At 40.5% G+C, this 20,771-nt stretch overlaps 1 long non-coding RNA gene across 2 annotated transcripts in view; it reads right to left on the bottom strand.

The window, feature by feature from the left end:
- The window catches only part of LOC149119977 (uncharacterized), a 255,120-nt gene that overhangs the window by 185,491 nt on the left and 48,858 nt on the right, over positions 1–20,771 (bottom strand). Inside the window, exon 1 of one of the 2 annotated variants that reach the window (XR_016227023.1) lies at positions 15,539–15,623. The exons of the other annotated variant lie outside the window; for it this stretch is intronic. This is a non-coding gene — a long non-coding RNA (uncharacterized LOC149119977). Of the gene's footprint in view, positions 1–15,538; positions 15,624–20,771 lie in introns of those variants that run through there. 2 annotated transcript variants of the gene reach the window in all.

Here is a 20,771-nt window from a genome sequence, read left to right as displayed (position 1 = left end):
CCAGATTCATCCCCCCCTTCCACAGACTGACTTTGGAATTCTGATTGAATTCACCTCAAAATCGCACTCACACTCAATTTGGAGGGAATTAGAATCTGTCCCCTCAGCAGAAGTGTTCCTTGTCATTTTCCAAAACACAGAAACTCATCTTGGTCGTGTAGCCTGTAGATTTCTAATCCTGAAAGGGCAATGCGCTGTTTTTTTTTTTTTTTTCTTTCATAATGGCTACTCTCCAAAATCTTGCTTGTATTGCATCAGAATACAAAATTTGGGAATAAGTAGGCAAAACCGACTCAGACCCAGAAAACATTTAGGAAATTGGCACTCAAGAAACCACAAATCAGCTGAGACACCCAAAACAATGACAGCAAGGCAGAATTGGAGCAAGCCAACAGCTGTGCCCTGATTGAAAAAGAACCTTCCTCTTGTGCCTGAACTCAATATGCCAGCCTCAAAACCAAAGCTCACATCAGAAAATTCATTACAAACCATGATAAATAAGAAAAAAGAGAAAAAAGCCAAAAAAATGCAAGAATCCATAATGATATAAGGCTTGATTTAGTCACAAGGAAACCGGCTGTTCCCGGATTCATCCATCCCTCCAGCTGACTGCCTGTGGAATTCTGACTGAATTAACCTGAAAATCACAGTGAAACTCAGTTTGGAGGCAGTTAATATCTGTCACCTCAGCCAAAGTGTTCCATTTTATTTTCATAAACACAAAAACTCACCTTGGTTATGTTACCTGTAGATTTCTAAGCTTCAAACGCCTATTTGTTGTGTTTCTTATTTCATAATGGCTATTCTGTACAAACTCTTCTTGGCATTGCATCAGAATACAAAATTTGGGAAGGAAGAAGGCAAAGCCAACTCAGACCCAGAAAACATTTGGGAAATTGCCACACAAGAAACCACAAATCGGCTGAGGTACTCAAAATAAGGACAGCAAGCCAGAACTGCAGCCAGCCAACAGCTGTGCCCTGATTGAAAAAGAACCATCCTCTTCTGCCCTGAACTCAATATGCCAGCCTCAAAACCAAAGCTCACATCAGAAAATTCATTACAAACCATGATAAATAAGAAAAAAGAGAAAAAAGCCAAAGAAATGCAAGAGTCCTTTGTGATATTTGGCTGGATTTAGACACAAGGAAACTGGATGTTTCCAGATTCATCCCCCCCTTCCACAGACTGACTTTGGAATTCTGATTGAATTCACCTCAAAATCGCACTCACACTCATTTGGGAGGGAATTAGAATCTGTCCCCTCAGCAGAAGCGTTCTATGTCATTTTCCAAAACACAGAAACTCATCTTGGTCGTGTTGCCTGTAGATTTCTAATCCTGAAAGGGCAATGCGCTTTTTTTTTTTTTCTTTCATAATGGCTACTCTCCAAAATCTTGCTTGTATTGCATCAGAATACAAAATTTGGGAATAAGAAGGCAAAACCGACTCAGACCCAGAAAACATTTAGGAAATTGGCACTCAAGAAACCACAAATCGGCTGAGGCACCCAAAACAATGACAGCAAGCCAGAATTGGAGCAAGCCAACAGCTGTGCCCTGATTGAAAAAGAACCTGCCTCTTGTGCCCTGAACTCAATATGCCAGCCTCAAAACCAAAGCTCACATCAGAAAATTCATTACAAACCAAGATAAATAAGGGAAATGTGAAAAAGCCAAAGAAATGCAAGAGTCCTTTGTGATATTTGGCAGGATTTAGACACAAAGAAACTGGCTGTTTCCAGATTCATCCCCCCCTTCCACAGACCGACTTTGGAATTCTGATTGAATTCACCTCAAAATCGCTCTCACACTCCATTTGGAGGGCATTAGAATCTGTCCCCTCAGCAGAAGCGTTCCATGTCATTTTCCAAAACACAGAATCTCACCTTGGTTGTGTTGCCTATGGATTTCTAATCCTGAAAGGTCAATTTGCTGTGTTTTTTTTTTTTTCTTTAATAATGGCTACTCTGTCCAAAATCTTGCTTGTATTGCATCAGAATACAAGAATTGGGAAGGAAGAACGCAAAACCAACTCAGACCCCGAAAACATTTAGGAAATTGCCACACAAGAAACCACAAATCTGCTGAGGCACCCAAAACAATGACAGCAAGCCAGAAGTGGAGCAAGCCAACAGCTCTGCCCTGATTGAAAAAGAACCTTCCTCTTGTGCCCTGAACTCAATATGCCAGCCTCAAAACCAAAGCTCACATCAGAAAATTCATTACAAACCATTATAAATAAGAAAAAAAGAGAAAAAAGCCAAAAACATGCAAGAATCCATAATGATATAGGGCTTGATTTAGTTGCAAGGAAACCGGCTGTTCCCAGATTCATCCACCACTAAAGCTGACTGCCTGTGGAATTCTGACTGAATTAACCTGACAATCGCAGTGAAACTCAAGAAACCAAATTTCAGCTGAGGCACCCAAAACAAAGACAATAGCCAGAATTGGAGCAGGCCAACAGCTGTGCCCTGTTTGAAAAAGACCATTCCTCCGGTGCCCTGAACCCTATATTGCAGCCTCAAAACCAAAGCTCACATCAGAAAATTCATTACAAACCATGATAAATTAGGGAAATGTGAAAAAGCCAAAGAAATGCAAGAGTCCTTTGTGATATTTGGCTGGAATTAGACACAAAGAAACTGGCTGTTTCCAGATTCATCCCCCCCTTCCACAGACTGACTTTGGAATTCTGATTGAATTCACCTCAAAATCGCACTCACACTCATTTGGGAGGGAATTAGAATCTGTCCCCTCAGCAGAAGCGTTCTATGTCATTTTCCAAAACACAGAAACTCATCTTGGTCGTGTTGCCTGTAGATTTCTTATCCTGAAAGGGCAATGCGCTGTGTTTTTTTTTTTTTTTCTTTCTTTCATAATGGCTACTCTCCAAAATCTTGCTTGTATTGCATCAGAATTCAAAATTTGGGAATAAGAAGGCAAAACCGACTCAGACCCAGAAAATATTTAGGAAATTGGCACTCAAGAAACCACAAATCGGCTGAGGCACCCAAAACAATGACAGCAAGCCAGAAGTGGAGCAAGCCAACAGCTGTGCCCTGATTGAAAAAGAACCTTCCTCTTGTGCCCTGAACTCAATATGCCAGCCTCAAAACCAAAGCTCACATCAGAAAATTCATTACAAACCATGATGAATAAGAAAAAAGAGAAAAAAGCCAAAAAAATGCAAGAATCCATAATGATATTGGGTTTGATTTAGTTGCAAGGAAACCGGCTGTTCCCAGATTCATCCACCACTAAAGCTGACTGCCTGTGGAATTCTGACTGAATTAACCTGACAATCGCAGTGAAACTCAAGAAACCAAATTTCAGCTGAGGCACCCAAAACAAAGACAATAGCCAGAATTGGAGCAGGCCAACAGCTGTGCCCTGTTTGAAAAAGACCATTCCTCCGGTGCCCTGAACTCAAAATGCCAGCCTCAAAACCAAAGCTCACATCAGAAAATTCATTACAAACCATGATAAATAAGGGAAATGTGAAAAAGCCAAAGAAATGCAAGAGTCCTTTGTGATATTTGGCAGGATTTAGACACAAAGAAACTGGCTGTTTCCAGATTCAACCCCCCCTTCCACAGACTGACTTTGGAATTCTGATTGAATTCACCTCAAAATCGCTCTCACACTCCATTTGGAGGGAATTAGAATCTGTCCCCTCAGCAGAAGCGTTCCATGTCATTTTCCAAAACACAGAATCTCATCGTGGTTGTGTTGCCTATGGATTTCTAATCCTGAAAGGTCAATTTGCTGTGTTTTTTTTTTTTCTTTCACAATGGCTACTCTCCAAAATCTTGCTTGTATTGCATCAGAATACAAAAATTGGGAAGGAAGAAGGCAAAACCAACTCAGACCCCGAAAACATTTAGGAAATTGCCACACAAGAAACCACAAATCAGCTGAGGCACCCAAAACAATGACAGCAAGCCAGAAGTGGAGCAAGCCAACAGCTGTGCCCTGATTGAAAAAGAACCTTCCTCTTGTGCCCTGAACTCAATATGCCAGCCTCAAAACCAAAGCTCACATCAGAAAATTCTTACAAACCATGATAAATAAGGGAAATGTGAAAAAGCCAAAGAAATGCAAGCCTGTGGAATCCTAACTGAATTAACTGAATTAACCTGAAAATCGCAGTGAAACTGAGTTTGGAGGCAATTAATATCTGTCACCTCAGCCAAAATGTTCCATTTCATTTTTCAAAACACAAAAACAGCTTGGTCATGTTACCTGTAGATTTGTATGCTTCAAACACCTATTTGTTGTGTTCTTTATTTCATAATGGCTACTCTGACCAAAATCTTGCTTGTATTGCATCAGAATACAAAATTTGGGAAGGAAGAAGGCAAAGCCAACTCAGACCCAGAAAACTTTTAGGAAATTGCAGCTCAAAAAACCAAAAGTCAGCTGAGGCACCCAAAACCATGACAGCAAGCCAGAATTGGAGCAAGCCAACAGCTGTGCCCTGATTGAAAAAGAACCTTCCTCTTGTACCCTGAACTCAATATGCCAGCCTCAAAACCAAAGCTCATATCAGAAAGTTCATTACAAACCATGATAAATAAGAAAAAAGAGAAAAAAGCCAAAGAAATGCAAGAATCCATAATGATATAGGGCTTGATTTAGTCGCTAGGAAACCAGCTGTTCACGGATTCATCCACCCCTCCAGCTGCTGCCTGTGGAATTCTGAATGAATTAACCTGAAAATCGCAGTGAAACTCAGTTTGGAGGCAATTAATATCTGTCACCTCAGCCAAAGTGTTCCATTTTATTTTCCAAAACACAAAAACTCACCTTGGTCATGTTACCTGTTGATTTCTAAGCTTCAAACGCCTATTAGTTGTGTTTTTTATTTCATAATGGCTACTCTGTCGAAAATCTCGCTTGTATTGCATCAGAATACAAAATTTGGGAAGGAAGAAGGCAAAGCCAACTCAGACCCAGAAAACATTTTGGAAATTGCAACACAAGAAACCACAAATCGGCTGAGGTACTCAAAATAAGGACAGCAAGCCAGAACTGCAGCCAGCCAACAGCTGTGCCCTGATTGAAAAAAACCATCCTCTTCTGCCCTGAACTCAATATGCCAGCCTCAAAACCAAAGCTCACATCAGAAAATTCATTACAAACCATGATAAATAAGAAAAAAGAGAAAAAAGCCAAAGAAATGCAAGAGTCCTTTGTGATATTTGGCTGGATTTAGACACAAGGAAACTGGATGTTTCCAGATTCATCCCCCCCTTCCACAGACTGACTTTGGAATTCTGATTGAATTCACCTCAAAATCGCACTCACACTCATTTGGGAGGGAATTAGAATCTGTCCCCTCAGCAGAAGCGTTCTATGTCATTTTCCAAAACACAGAAACTCATCTTGGTCGTGTTGCCTGTAGATTTCTAATCCTGAAAGGGCAATGCGCTGTGTTTTTTTTTTTTTTTTCTTTCTTTCATAATGGCTACTCTCCAAAATCTTGCTTGTATTGCATCAGAATACAAAATTTGGGAATAAGAAGGCAAAACCGACTCAGACCCAGAAAACATTTAGGAAATTGGCACTCAAGAAACCACAAATCAGCTGAGACACCCAAAACAATGACAGCAAGGCAGAATTGGAGCAAGCCAACAGCTGTGCCCTGATTGAAAAAGAACCTTCCTCTTGTGCCCTGAACTCAATATGCCAGCCTCAAAACCAAAGCTCACATCAGAAAATTCATTACAAACCATGATAAATAAGGGAAATGTGAAAAAGCCAAAGAAATGCAAGAGTCCTTTGTGATATTTGGCAGGATTTAGACACAAAGAAACTGGCTGTTTCCAGATTCAACCCCCCCTTCCACAGACTGACTTTGGAATTCTGATTGAATTCACCTCAAAATCGCTCTCACACTCCATTTGGAGGGAATTAGAATCTGTCCCCTCAGCAGAAGCGTTCCATGTCATTTTCCAAAACACAGAATCTCATCGTGGTTGTGTTGCCTATGGATTTCTAATCCTGAAAGGTCAATTTGCTGTGTTTTTTTTTTTTCTTTCACAATGGCTACTCTCCAAAATCTTGCTTGTATTGCATCAGAATACAAAAATTGGGAAGGAAGAAGGCAAAACCAACTCAGACCCCGAAAACATTTAGGAAATTGCCACACAAGAAACCACAAATCAGCTGAGGCACCCAAAACAATGACAGCAAGCCAGAAGTGGAGCAAGCCAACAGCTGTGCCCTGATTGAAAAAGAACCTTCCTCTTGTGCCCTGAACTCAATATGCCAGCCTCAAAACCAAAGCTCACATCAGAAAATTCTTACAAACCATGATAAATAAGGGAAATGTGAAAAAGCTGAAGAAATGCAAGCCTGTGGAATCCTAACTGAATTAACTGAATTAACCTGAAAATCGCAGTGAAATTGAGTTTGGAGGCAATTAATATCTGTCACCTCAGCCAAAATGTTCCATTTCATTTTTCAAAACACAAAAACAGCTTGGTCATGTTACCTGTAGATTTGTATGCTTCAAACACCTATTTGTTGTGTTCTTTATTTCATAATGGCTACTCTGACCAAAATCTTGCTTGTATTGCATCAGAATACAAAATTTGGGAAGGAAGAAGGCAAAGCCAACTCAGACCCAGAAAACTTTTAGGAAATTGCAGCTCAAAAAACCAAAAGTCAGCTGAGGCACCCAAAACCATGACAGCAAGCCAGAATTGGAGCAAGCCAACAGCTGTGCCCTGATTGAAAAAGAACCTTCCTCTTGTACCCTGAACTCAATATGCCAGCCTCAAAACCAAAGCTCATATCAGAAAGTTCATTACAAACCATGATAAATAAGAAAAAAGAGAAAAAAGCCAAAGAAATGCAAGAATCCATAATGATATAGGGCTTGATTTAGTCGCTAGGAAACCAGCTGTTCACGGATTCATCCACCCCTCCAGCTGCTGCCTGTGGAATTCTGAATGAATTAACCTGAAAATCGCAGTGAAACTCAGTTTGGAGGCAATTAATATCTGTCACCTCAGCCAAAGTGTTCCATTTTATTTTCCAAAACACAAAAACTCACCTTGGTCATGTTACCTGTTGATTTCTAAGCTTCAAACGCCTATTAGTTGTGTTTTTTATTTCATAATGGCTACTCTGTCGAAAATCTCGCTTGTATTGCATCAGAATACAAAATTTGGGAAGGAAGAAGGCAAAGCCAACTCAGACCCAGAAAACATTTTGGAAATTGCAACACAAGAAACCACAAATCGGCTGAGGTACTCAAAATAAGGACAGCAAGCCAGAACTGCAGCCAGCCAACAGCTGTGCCCTGATTGAAAAAAACCATCCTCTTCTGCCCTGAACTCAATATGCCAGCCTCAAAACCAAAGCTCACATCAGAAAATTCATTACAAACCATGATAAATAAGAAAAAAGAGAAAAAAGCCAAAGAAATGCAAGAGTCCTTTGTGATATTTGGCTGGATTTAGACACAAGGAAACTGGATGTTTCCAGATTCATCCCCCCCTTCCACAGACTGACTTTGGAATTCTGATTGAATTCACCTCAAAATCGCACTCACACTCATTTGGGAGGGAATTAGAATCTGTCCCCTCAGCAGAAGCGTTCTATGTCATTTTCCAAAACACAGAAACTCATCTTGGTCGTGTTGCCTGTAGATTTCTAATCCTGAAAGGGCAATGCGCTGTGTTTTTTTTTTTTTTTCTTTCTTTCATAATGGCTACTCTCCAAAATCTTGCTTGTATTGCATCAGAATACAAAATTTGGGAATAAGAAGGCAAAACCGACTCAGACCCAGAAAACATTTAGGAAATTGGCACTCAAGAAACCACAAATCGGCTGAGGCACCCAAAACAATGACAGCAAGCCAGAAGTGGAGCAAGCCAACAGCTGTGCCCTGATTGAAAAAGAACCTTCCTCTTGTGCCCTGAACTCAATATGCCAGCCTCAAAACCAAAGCTCACATCAGAAAATTCATTACAAACCATGATAAATAAGGGAAATGTGAAAAAGCCAAAGAAATGCAAGAGTCCTTTGTGATATTTGGCAGGATTTAGACACAAAGAAACTGGCTGTTTCCAGATTCATCCCCCCCTTCCACAGACCGACTTTGGAATTCTGATTGAATTCACCTCAAAATCGCTCTCACACTCCATTTGGAGGGAATTAGAATCTGTCCCCTCAGCAGAAGCGTTCCATGTCATTTTCCAAAACACAGAATCTCACCTTGGTTGTGTTGCCTATGGATTTCTAATCCTGAAAGGTCAATTTGCTGTGTTTTTTTTTTTTTTCTTTCATAATGGCTACTCTGTCCAAAATCTTGCTTGTATTGCATAAGAATACAAGAATTGGGAAGGAAGAAGGCAAAACCAACTCAGACCCCGAAAACATTTAGGAAATTGCCACACAAGATACCACAAATCTGCTGAGGCACCCAAAACAATGACAGCAAGCCAGAAGTGGAGCAAGCCAACAGCTGTGCCCTGATTGAAAAAGAACCTTCCTCTGGTGCCCTGAACTCAATATGCCAGCCTCAAAACCAAAGCTCACATCAGAAAATTCATTACAAACCATGATAAATAAGAAAAAAGAGAAAAAAGCCAAAAACATGCAAGAATCCATAATGATATAGGGCTTGATTTAGTCGCTAGGAAACCGGCTGTTCCCGGATTCATCCACCCCTCCAGCTGACAGCCTGTGGAATTCTGACTGAATTAACCTGAAAATCACAGTGAAACTCAGTTTGGAGGCAATTAATATCTGTCACCTCAGCCAAAGTGTTCCATTTGATTTTCCAAAACACAAAAACTCACCTTGGTAGTGTTACCTGTAGATTTCTAAGCTTCAAACGCCTATTTGTTGTGTTTTTTCTTTCATAATGGCTATTCTGTACAAACTCTTCTTTGCATTGCATCAGAATACAAAATTTGGGAAGGAAGAACGCAAAACCAACTCAGACACTGAAAACATTTGGGAAATTGCCACACAAGAAACCACAAATCGGCTGAGGCACTCAAAACAATGACAGCAAGCCAGAAGTGGAGCAAGCCAACAGCTGTGCCCTGATTGAAAAACAACTTCCTCTTGTGCCCTGAACTCAATATGCCAGCCTCAAAACCAAAGCTCACATCAGAAAATTCATTACAAACCATGATAAATAAGAAAAAAGAGAAAAAAGCCAAAAAAATGCAAGAATCCATAATGATATTGGGTTTGATTTAGTTGCAAGGAAACCGGCTGTTCCCAGATTCATCCACCACTAAAGCTGACTGCCTGTGGAATTCTGACTGAATTAACCTGACAATCGCAGTGAAACTCAAGAACCAAATTTCAGCTGAGGCACCCAAAACAAAGACAATAGCCAGAATTGGAGCAGGCCAACAGCTGTGCCCTGTTTGAAAAAGACCATTCCTCCGGTGCCCTGAACTCAAAATGCCAGCCTCAAAACCAAAGCTCACATCAGAAAATTCATTACAAACCATGATAAATTAGGGAAATGTGAAAAAGCCAAAGAAATGCAAGAGTCCTTTGTGATATTTGGCTGGAATTAGACACAAAGAAACTGGCTGTTTCCAGATTCATCCCCCCCTTCCACAGACTGACTTTGGAATTCTGATTGAATTCACCTCAAAATCGCACTCACACTCATTTGGGAGGGAATTAGAATCTGTCCCCTCAGCAGAAGCGTTCTATGTCATTTTCCAAAACACAGAAACTCATCTTGGTCGTGTTGCCTGTAGATTTCTAATCCTGAAAGGGCAATGCGCTGTGTTTTTTTTTTTTTTCTTTCTTTCATAATGGCTACTCTCCAAAATCTTGCTTGTATTGCATCAGAATACAAAATTTGGGAATAAGAAGGCAAAACCGACTCAGACCCAGAAAACATTTAGGAAATTGGCACTCAAGAAACCACAAATCGGCTGAGGCACCCAAAACAATGACAGCAAGCCAGAAGTGGAGCAAGCCAACAGCTGTGCCCTGATTGAAAAAGAACCTTCCTCTTGTGCCCTGAACTCAATATGCCAGCCTCAAAACCAAAGCTCACATCAGAAAATTCATTACAAACCATGATAAATAAGGGAAATGTGAAAAAGCCAAAGAAATGCAAGAGTCCTTTGTGATATTTGGCAGGATTTAGACACAAAGAAACTGGCTGTTTCCAGATTCATCCCCCCCTTCCACAGACCGACTTTGGAATTCTGATTGAATTCACCTCAAAATCGCTCTCACACTCCATTTGGAGGGAATTAGAATCTGTCCCCTCAGCAGAAACGTTCCATGTCATTTTCCAAAACACAGAATCTCATCTTGGTTGTGTTGCCTATGGATTTCTAATCCTGAAAGGTCAATTTGCTGTGTTTTTTTTTTTCTTTCATAATGGCTACTCTGTCCAAAATCTTGCTTGTATTGCATCATACAAACCCTTGTTTGTATGGCGTCAGAATACAAAATTTGGGAAGGAAGAAGGCAACACCAAATCAGACCCAGAAAACATTTAGGAAATTGGCACTCAAGAAACCACAAATCGGCTGAGGCACCCAAAACAATGACAGCAAGCCATAATTGGAGCAAGCCAACAGCTGTACCCTGTTTGAAAAAGAACCTTCCTCTTTTACCCTGAACTCAATATGCCAGCCTCAGAACCAAAGCTCACATCAGAAAATTCATTACAAACCATGATAAATAAGAAAAAGGAGAAAAAAGACAAAGAAATGCAAGAATCCGTAATGATATCGGGCTTGATATAGTCGCAAGGAAACCGGCTGCTCCCGGATTCATCCACCCCTCCAGCTGACTGCCTATGGAATTTTGACTGAATTAACCTCAAAATAGCAGTGAAACTCATTTTGGAGAAAATTAATATTTGTCACCTCAGCTAAAGTGTTCCATTTTATTTTCCAAAACACAAAAACTCACCTTGGTCGTGTTACCTGTAGATTTCTAAACTTCAAATGCCTATTTGTTGTGTTTTTTATTTCATAATGGCTATTCTACCCAAACTCTTGTTTGTATGGCGTCAGAATACAAAATTTGGGAAGGAAGAAGGGAAAAACAACTCAGACCCAGAAAACATTTAGCAAATTGCCACTCAAGAAACCACAAATCAGCTGAGGATCCCAAACAATGAAAGCAAGCCAGAATTGAGGCAGGCCAATAGCTGTGCCCTGTTTGAAACAGAACATTCCTCTTGCTCCCTGAACTCCATTTTGCTGCCTCAAAACCAAAGCTCATATCAGAAAATTCATTACAAACCATGATAAATAAGAAAAAGGAGAAAAAAGCCAAAGAAATGCAAGAATCCGTAATGTTATTGGGCTTGATTTAGTCACATGGAAGCCGGCTGTTCGCGGATTCATTCACCCCTCCAGTTGACTGCCTGTGGAATTCTGACTGAATTAACCTGAAAATCGCAGTGAAACTCAGTTTGGAGGCAATTAATATCTGTCACCTCAGCCAAAGTGTTCCATTTGATTTTGCAAAACACAAATCTCACCTTGGTCGTGTTACCTGTAGATTTCTAAGCTTCAAACGCCTATTTGTTGTGTTTTTCTATTTCATAATGGCTACTCTGCCGAAACTCTTGTTTGTATGGCATCAGAATACAAAATTTGGGTAGGAAGAAGGCAAAACCAACTCAGACCCAGAAAACATTTAGGAAATTGACGCTCACAAACCACATATCGGCTGAGGCACCCACAACAATGACAGCAAGCCAGAATTGGAGCAGGCCAACTGCTGTGCCCTGTTTGAAAAAGACCATTCCCCCGGTGCTCTGAACTCCATATTGCAGCCATAAAACCAAAGCTCACATCAGAAAATTCATTACAAACCATGATAAATAGGAAATCAGAGAAAAAAGCCAAAGAAATGCAAGAATCCATAATGACATTTGGCCTTATTAGTCACAAGGAAACCGGCGGTAGCTGGATTCATCCTCTGCTCCAGCTCACTGCCTGTGGAATTCTGACTGAATTAACCTGAAAATCGCAGTGAAACTCAGTTTGGAGGCAATTAATATCTGTCACCTCAGCCAAAGTGTTCCATTTTATTTTCCAAAACACAAAAACTCACCTTGGTCATGTTACCTGTAGATTTCTAAGCTTCAAATGCCTATTTGTTGTGTTTTTTATTTCATAATAGGTACTCTGCCCAAACTCTTGTTTGTATGGCGTCAGAATACAAAATTTGGGAAGGAAGAAGGCAAAACCAACTCAGACCCAGAAAACATTTAGGAAATTGCCACTCAAGAAACCACAAATCGGCTGAGGATTTCAAAACAATGAAAGCAAGCCAGAATTGGGGCAGGCCAATTGCTGTGCCCTGTTTGAAAAAGAGCCTTCCTCTGGTGCCCTGAACTCCATATTGCAGCCTCAAAACCAAAGCTCACATCAGAAAATTCATTACAAACCATGATAAATAAGAAAAAGGAGAAAAAAGCCAAAGAAATGCAAGAATCCGTAATGTTATTGGGCTTGATTTAGTCACATGGAAGCCGGCTGTTCGCGGATTCATTCACCCCTCCAGTTGACTGCCTGTGGAATTCTGACTGAATTAACCTGAAAATCGCAGTGAAACTCAGTTTGGAGGCGATTAATATCTGTCACCTCAGCCAAAGTGTTCCATTTTATTTTCCAAAACACAAAAAATCACCTTGGTCGTGTTACCTGTAGATTTCTAAGCTTCAAATGCCTATTTGTTGTGTTTTTCATTTCATAATGGCTACTCTGCCCAAACTGTTGTTTGTTTGGCGTCAGAATACAAAATTTGGGAAGGAAGAAGGCAAAACCAACTCAGACCCAGAAAATATTTAGGAAATTGCCACTCAAGAAACCAAGTCAGCTGAGGCATGCAAAACAATGACAGCAAGCCAGAATTGGAGCAAGCCAACAGCTGTGCCCTGTTTGAAAAAGAACCTTCCTCTTCTGCCCAGAACTCAATATGCCAGCCTCAGAACCAAAGCTCACATCAGAGCATTCATTACAAACCATGATAAATAAGAAAAAGGAGAAAAAAGCAAAAGAAAAGCAAGAATCCATAATGATATAGGGCTTGATTTAGTCGCTAGGAAACCGGCTGTTCCAGGAATCATCCACCACTCCAGCTGACTGCCTGTGGAATTCTGACAGAATTATCCTGAAAATCGCAGGGAAACTCAGTTTGGAGGCAATTAATATCTGTCACCTCAGCCAAAGTGTTCCATTTGATTTTGCAAAACACAAATCTCACCTTGGTCGTGTTACCTGTAGATTTCTAAGCTTCAAACCCCTTTTGTTGTGTTTTTTATTTCATAGTGGCTACTCTGCTGAAACTCTTGTTTGTATGGCATCAGAATACAAAATTTGGGAAGGAAGAAGGCAAAACCAACTCAGACCCAGAAACATTTAGGAAATTGCCGCTCAGAATACACAAATCAGCTGAGGCACCCAAAACAATGACAGCAAGCCAGAATTGGAGCAGGCCAACTTCTGTGCCCTGTTTGAAAAAGAGCCTTCCTCTTGCACCCTGAACTCCAGATTCCAGCCTCAAAACCAAAGCTCACATCAGAAAATTCATTACAAACCATGATAAAGAAGAAAAAGGAGAAAAAGCCAAAGAAATGCAAGAATCCATAATGATATTGGGCTTGATTCAGTCACAAGGAAACCGGCTGTTCCCCGATTCATCCACTCCTCCAGCTGACTGCCTGTGGAATTCTGACTGAATTAACCTGAAAATCGCAGTGAAACTCAGTTTGGAGGCAATTAATATCTGTCACCACAGCCAAAGTGTTCCATTTTATATTCCAAAACACAAAAACTCACCTTGGTCATGTTACCTGTAGATTTCTAAGCTTCAAATGCCTGTTTGTTTTGTGTTTCATTTCATAATGGCTACTCTCCCCAAACTCTTGTTTGTATGCCGTCAGAATACAAAATTTGGGAAGGAGGAAGGCAAAACCAACTCAGACCCAGAAAACATTTAGGAAATTGCCGCACAGAATCCACAAATCGGCTGAGGTACTCAAAACAATGACAGGAAGCCAGAAGTGGAGCAGGCCAACAGCTGTGCCCTGTTTGAAAAAGACCATTCCTCTGGTGCCCTGAACTCCATATTCAGCCACAAACCAAAGCTCACATCAGAAAATTCATTACAAACCATGATAAATAAGAAAACAGAGAAAAAAGCCAAAAAATGCAAGAATCCATAGTGACATTTGGCCTTATTAGTCACAAGGAAACCGGCTGTTCCCGGATTCATCCTCTGCTCCAGCTCACTGCCTGTGGAATTCTGACTGAATTCACCTGAAAATCCCAGTGAAACTCAGTTTGGAGCCAATTACTATCTGTCACCTCAGCCAAAGTGTTCCATTTGTTTTTCCAAAACACAAAAACTCACTTTGGTCAAGTTACCAGTAGATTTTGTAGGTTTAAACGCCTATTTCTTGTGTTTTTTATTTCATAATGGCTAATCTGCCCAAACTCTTGTTTGTGTGCCATCAGAATACATAATTTGGGAAGGAAGAAGGCAAAACCAACTCAGACCCAGAAAACATTTAGGAAATTGCCGCTCAAGAAACCAAAAATCAGCTGAGGCACCCAAAACAATGACAGCAAGCCAGAATTGAAGCAGGCCAAAAGCTGTGCCCTGTTTGAAAAAGACCATTCCTCTGGTGCCCTGAACTCCATATTGCAGCCTCAAAACCAAAGCTCACATCAGAAAATTCATTACAATCCATGATAAATAAGAAAACATAGAAAAAATCCAAAGAAATGCAAGAATCCATAATGACATTTGGCCTGAATAGTCACAAGGAAACCGGCTGTTCCCGGATTCATCCACACCTCCAGCTGACAGCCTGTGGAATTCTGACTGAATTAACCTGAAAATCGCAGTGACAATCAGTTTGGAGGCAATTACTATCTGTCACCTCAGCCAAAGTGTTCCATTTTTTTTTCCAAAACACAAAAACTCACCTTGGTAATGTTACCTGTAGATTTCTAAGCTTCAAATGCCTATTTGTTGTGGTTTTTATTTCATAATTGCTACTCTGTCCAAACTCTTGCTTGTAAGGCATCAGAATACAAAATTAGGGAAGGAAGAAGGAAAAACCAACTCAGATGCACAAAACATTTAGGAAATTGCCGCTCAAGAAACCACAAATTAGCTGAGGTATCGAAAACAATGACAGCAAGCCAGAATTGGAGCAAGACAACAGCTGTGCCCTGATTGAAATAGAACCTTCCTCTTGTGCCATGAACTCCATATTGCAGCCTCAAAACCAAAGCTCACATCAGAAAATTCATTACAAACCATAAAAAATAAGAAAAATGATAAAAAAGCCAAAGAAATGGAAGAATACATAATGATATTGGGCTTGATTTAGTCGCAAGGAAAGTGGCTGTTCCCAGATACATCCACCCCTCCAGCTGACAGCCTGTGGAATTCTGAGTGAATTAACCGGAGAAACACAGTGAAACTCAGTTTGCAGGCAATTAATATCTGTCACCTCAGCCAAAGTGTTCCATTTGATTTTCCAAAACACAAAACCTCACCTTGGTCGTGTTACCTGTAGATTTCAAAGCTTCAAATGCCTATTTGTTGTGTTTTTATTTCATAATGGCTACTCTCCCCAAACTCTTGTTTGTATGGCATCAGAGTACAACATTTGGGAAGGAAGAAGGCAAACCCAATTCAGACCCAGAAAACATTTAGGAAATTGCCGCTCAAGAAACTAAAAGTCAGCTGAGGCACCCAAAACAATGACAGCAAGCCAGAATTGGAGCAGGCCAACAGGTGTGCCCTGTTTGAAAAAGACCATTCCTCCGTTACCCTGAACTCCATATTGCAGCCTCAAAACCAAAGCTCACATCAGAAAATTCATAACAAACCATGATGAATAATGGAAATGTGAAAAAGCCAAAGAAATGCAAGAGTCCTTTGTGATACTTGGCGGGATTAGACAAAAGGAACCTGGCTGTTTCCAGTTTCATCCCCCCATCCACAGACTGACTTTGGACTTCTGATTGAATTCACCTCAAAATCCCACTCACATTCAATTTGGATGAATTAGTATCTCTCCCCTCAGCAGAAGGGTTCCATATCATTTTCCAAAACACAGAAACTCATCTTGGTCATGTTGCCTGTAGATTTCTAATCCTGAAAGGCCAATTTGCTGTGTTTTTTGTTTTCTTTCATAATGGCTACTCTGTCGACAATCTTGCTTGTATTGCATGAGAATACACAATTTGGGTATGAAGAAGGGAAAACCAACTCAGACCCAGAAAATATTCAGCAAACTGACCCTCAAGAAACCAAAAGTCAGCTGAGGCACCCAACAATGACAGCAAGCCAGAATTGGAGCAAGCCAACAACTGTGCCCCAATTGAAAAAGAACCATTCTCTTGTGCCCTGAACTCCATATTGCAGCCTCAAAACCAAAGCTCACATCAGAAAATTCATTACAAACCATGATAAATAAGGGAAATGTGAAAAAGCCAAAGAAATGCAAGAGTCCTTTGTGATATTTGGCTGGATTTAGACACAAGGAAACTGGCTGTTTCAGGATTCATCCCACCCTTAAACAGACTGACTTTGGAATTCTGATTGAATTCACCTCAAAATTGCACTCACACTCAATTTGGAGGAAATTAGTATCTGTCCCCTCGGCAGAAGGAGTCCAAGTCATTTTCCAAAACACAGAAACTCATCTTGATTGTGTTGCCTGTACAGTTCTAAACATGAAAGGCCAATTTGCTTTGTTTTTTTTTTTTTTTTCTTTCATAATGGCTACTCTGTCAAAATCTTGCTTGTATTGCATCAGAATACAAAATTTGGGAATAAGAATGCAAAACTAACTCAGACCCAGAAAACATTTAGGATATTGCCACTCAAGAATCCACAAATCAGCTGAGGCACCCAAAACAATGACAGCAAGCCAGAATTGGAGCAGGCCAACAGCTGTGCCCTGATTGAAAAACAACCTTCCTCTGGTGCCCTGAACTGAATATGCCAGCTTAAAACCAAAGCTCACATCAGAAAACTCATTACAAACCATGATACATAAGAAAAATGAGAAAAAAAGCCAAAGAAACGTAAGAATCCATAATGATATTGGGCTTGATTTAGTCAAAAGGAAACCGGGTATTCCCAGATTCATCCACCCCTCCAGCTGACTGCCTGTGGAATTCTGACGGAATTATCCGGAAAATCGCAGGGAAACTCAGTTTGGAGGCAATTAATATCTGTCACCTCAGCCAAAGTGTCCCATTTTATTTTCCAAAACACAAAAACTCACCTTGGTCGTATTACCTGTGGATTTCTAAGCTTCAAACGCCTATTTATTGTGTTTTTTTTTTATGGCAAAATGGCAAGTCTGTCCAAACTCTTTTTTGTATTGGGTCAGAATACAAAATTTTGGAAGGAAGAAGGAAAACCAACTCAGACGAACAAAACATTTAGGAAATTGATGCTCAAGAAACCTCAAATCGGCGGAGGCAACCAAAACAATGACAGTAAGCCAGAATTGGAGTAACCCAGCAGCTGTGCCCTGATTGAATAAGAACCTTCCTCTTGTGCCCTGAACTCCATATGCCAGCCTCAAAACCGAAGCTCACATCAGAAAATTCATTACAAACCATGATAAATCAGAAAAATGAGACAAAAGCCAAAGAAATGCAAGAATCCATAATGATGTTGGAATGGATTTAGTTTTAAGGAAACTGGCTGTTCCCAGATTCATCCACCCCTCCAGCTGACTGCCTGTGGAATTCTGACTGAATTAACCGGAAAATCGCAGTGAAACTCAGTTTGGAGGCAATTAATATATGTCACCTCAGCCAAACTGTTCCATTTGATTTTCCAAAACACAAAAACTCACCTTGGTCATGTTACCTCTGGATTTCTAAGCTTCAAAACCAATTTGTTGTGTTTTTTATTTCATAATGGCCACTCTGCCAAACTCTTGTTTGTATTGCGTCAGAATACTAAATTTGGGAAGGAAGAAGGCAAAACCAACTCAGACCCAGAAAACTTTTAAGAAATTGCTGCTCAAAAAACCTCAAATTGGCGGAGGCACCCAAAACAATGACAGCAAGCCAGAATTGGAGCAGGCCAACAGCTGTGCTCTGTTTGAAAAAGACCGTTCCCCCGGTGCCCTGAACTCCATATTACAGCCTCAAAAACAAAGCTCACATCAGAAAATTCATTACAAACCATGATAAATAAGAAAAATGAGAAAAAAGCCAAAGAAATGCAAGAATCCATAATGATATTGGGCTTCATTTAGACGCAAGAAAACGGGCTGTTCCCGGATTCATCCACCCCTCCAGCTGACTGCCTGTGGAATTCTGACTGAATTAACCTGAAAATCGCAGTGAAACTCAGTTTGGAGGCAATTAATATCTGTCACCTCAGCCAAAGTGTTCCATTTTATTTTCCAAAACACAAAAACTCACCTTTGTTGTGTTACCTGTAGATTTCTAAGCTTCAAAAGCCTATTTGTGGTGTTTTTTATTTCATAATGGCTACCCTGCCGAAACTCTTGTTTGCATGGCGTCAGAATACAAAATTTGGGAAGGAAGAAGGCAAAACCAACTCAGACCCAGAAAACATTTAGGAAATTGCCGCTCAAGAAACCACAAATCGGCTGAGGCACTCAAAACAATGACAGCAAGCCAGAATTGGTGCAGGCAAACAGCTGTGCCCTGTTTGAAAAAGACCATTCCTCCGGTGCCCTGAACTCCATATTGCAGCCTCAAAACCAAAGCTCACATCAGAAAATTCATTACAAAGCATGCTATATCAGAAAAAGGAGAAAAAAGCCAAAGAAATGCAAGAATCCATAATGATATTGGGCTTGATTTAGTCGCAAGGAAATTGGCTGTTCCCAGATTCATCCACCCCTCCAGCTGATGCCTGTGGAATTATGAATGAATTAACCGGAAAATCGCAGTGAACCTCAGTTTGGAGGCAATTAATATCTGTCACCTCAGCCAAAGTGTTCCATTTGATTTTTCAAAACACAAAAACTCACCTTGGTCGTGAACCTGTAGATTTCTAAGCTTCAAACGCCTATTTGTTTTGTTTTTTATTTCATAATCGCTACTCTGTCTGAACTCATGTTTGTATTGCGTCACAATACAAAATTTGGGAAGGAAGAAGGTAAAAACCTCTCAGACCCATAAAACATTTAGGAAATTGCCGCTCAAGAAACCAAAAGTCAGCTGAGGCACCCAAAACAATGACAGCAAGGCAGACTTGGAGCAAGTCAACAGCTGTGCCCTTTTTGAAAAATAACCTTCCTCTTGTGCCCTGAACTCCATATTGCAGCCTCAAAACCAAAGCTCACATCAGAAAATTCATTACAAACCATGATAAATAAGAAAAAGGAGACAAAAGCCAAAGAAATGCTAGAATCCATAATGATATTGGGCTTGATTTAGTCGCAAGGAAATTGGCTGTTCCCAGATTCATCCACCCCTCCAGCTGACTGCCTGTGGAATTATGACTGAATTAACCTGAAAATCGCAGTGAACCTCAGTTTGGAGGCAATTAATATCTGTCACCTCAGCCAAAGTGTTCCATTTTATTTTCCAAAATCAAAAACTCACCTTGGTCTCGTTACGAGTAGACTTATAAGCTTCAAACGCCTATTTGTTGTGTTTTTTATTTCATAATGACTACTCTGTCCAAACTCTTGTTTGTATTCCATCAGAATACAAAATTTGGGAAGGAAGAAGGCAAAACCAACTCAGACCCAGAAAACATTTAGGACATTGCCGCTCAAGATACCAAAAGTCAGCTGAGGCTCCCAAAACAATGACAGCAAGCCAGAATTGGAGCAAGCCAACAGCTGTACCCTGTTTGAAAAAGACCATTCCTCAGGTGCCCTGAACTCAATATTGCAACCTCAAAACCAAAGCTCACATCTGAAAATTCATTACAAACCATGATAAATAAGAAAAAGGAGAAAAAAGCCAAAGAAATGCAAGAATCAAGAATGATATTGGGCTTGATTTAGTCGCAAGGAAACCGGCTGTTCCCGGATTCATCCACACCTCCAGCTGACTGCCTGTGGACTTCTGACTGAATTCACCTGAAAATCGCAGTGAAACTCAGTTTGGAGGCAATTAATATCTGTGACCTCAACAAAGTGTTCCATTTTATTTTCCAAAACACAAAAACTCACCTTGCTCGTGTTACCTGTATTTTTCTGAGCTTCAAACGCCTTTTTGTTGTGTTTTTTATTTCATAATGGCTACTCCGCCCAAACTCTTGTTTGTATTGCGTCAGAATACAACATTTGGGAAGGAAGAAGGCTAAACCAACTCAGACCCAGAAAACCTTTAGGAAATTGCCGCTCAAGAAACCACAAATCGGCTGAGGCACTCAAAACAATGACAGCAAGCCAGAATTGGTGCAGGCAAACAGCTGTGCCCTGTTTGAAAAAGACCATTCCTCCGGTGCCCTGAACTCCATATTGCAGCCTCAAAACCAAAGCTCACATCAGAAAATTCATTACAAAGCATGCTATATCAGAAAAAGGAGAAAAAAGCCAAAGAAATGCAAGAATCCATAATGATATTGGGCTTGATTTAGTCGCAAGGAAATTGGCTGTTCCCAGATTCATCCACCCCTCCAGCTGATGCCTGTGGAATTATGACTGAATTAACCGGAAAATCGCAGTGAACCTCAGTTTGGAGGCAATTAATATCTGTCACCTCAGCCAAAGTGTTCCATTTGATTTTTCAAAACACAAAAACTCACCTTGGTCGTGAACCTGTAGAT

Source organism: Oryctolagus cuniculus, chromosome 21 (assembly GCF_051225735.1).
Source record: "Oryctolagus cuniculus isolate XC-2025 breed Fujian yellow rabbit chromosome 21, ASM5122573v1, whole genome shotgun sequence".
NCBI lineage: Eukaryota > Metazoa > Chordata > Mammalia > Lagomorpha > Leporidae > Oryctolagus > Oryctolagus cuniculus.
This window is presented reverse-complemented; position numbering and strand designations above follow the sequence as displayed.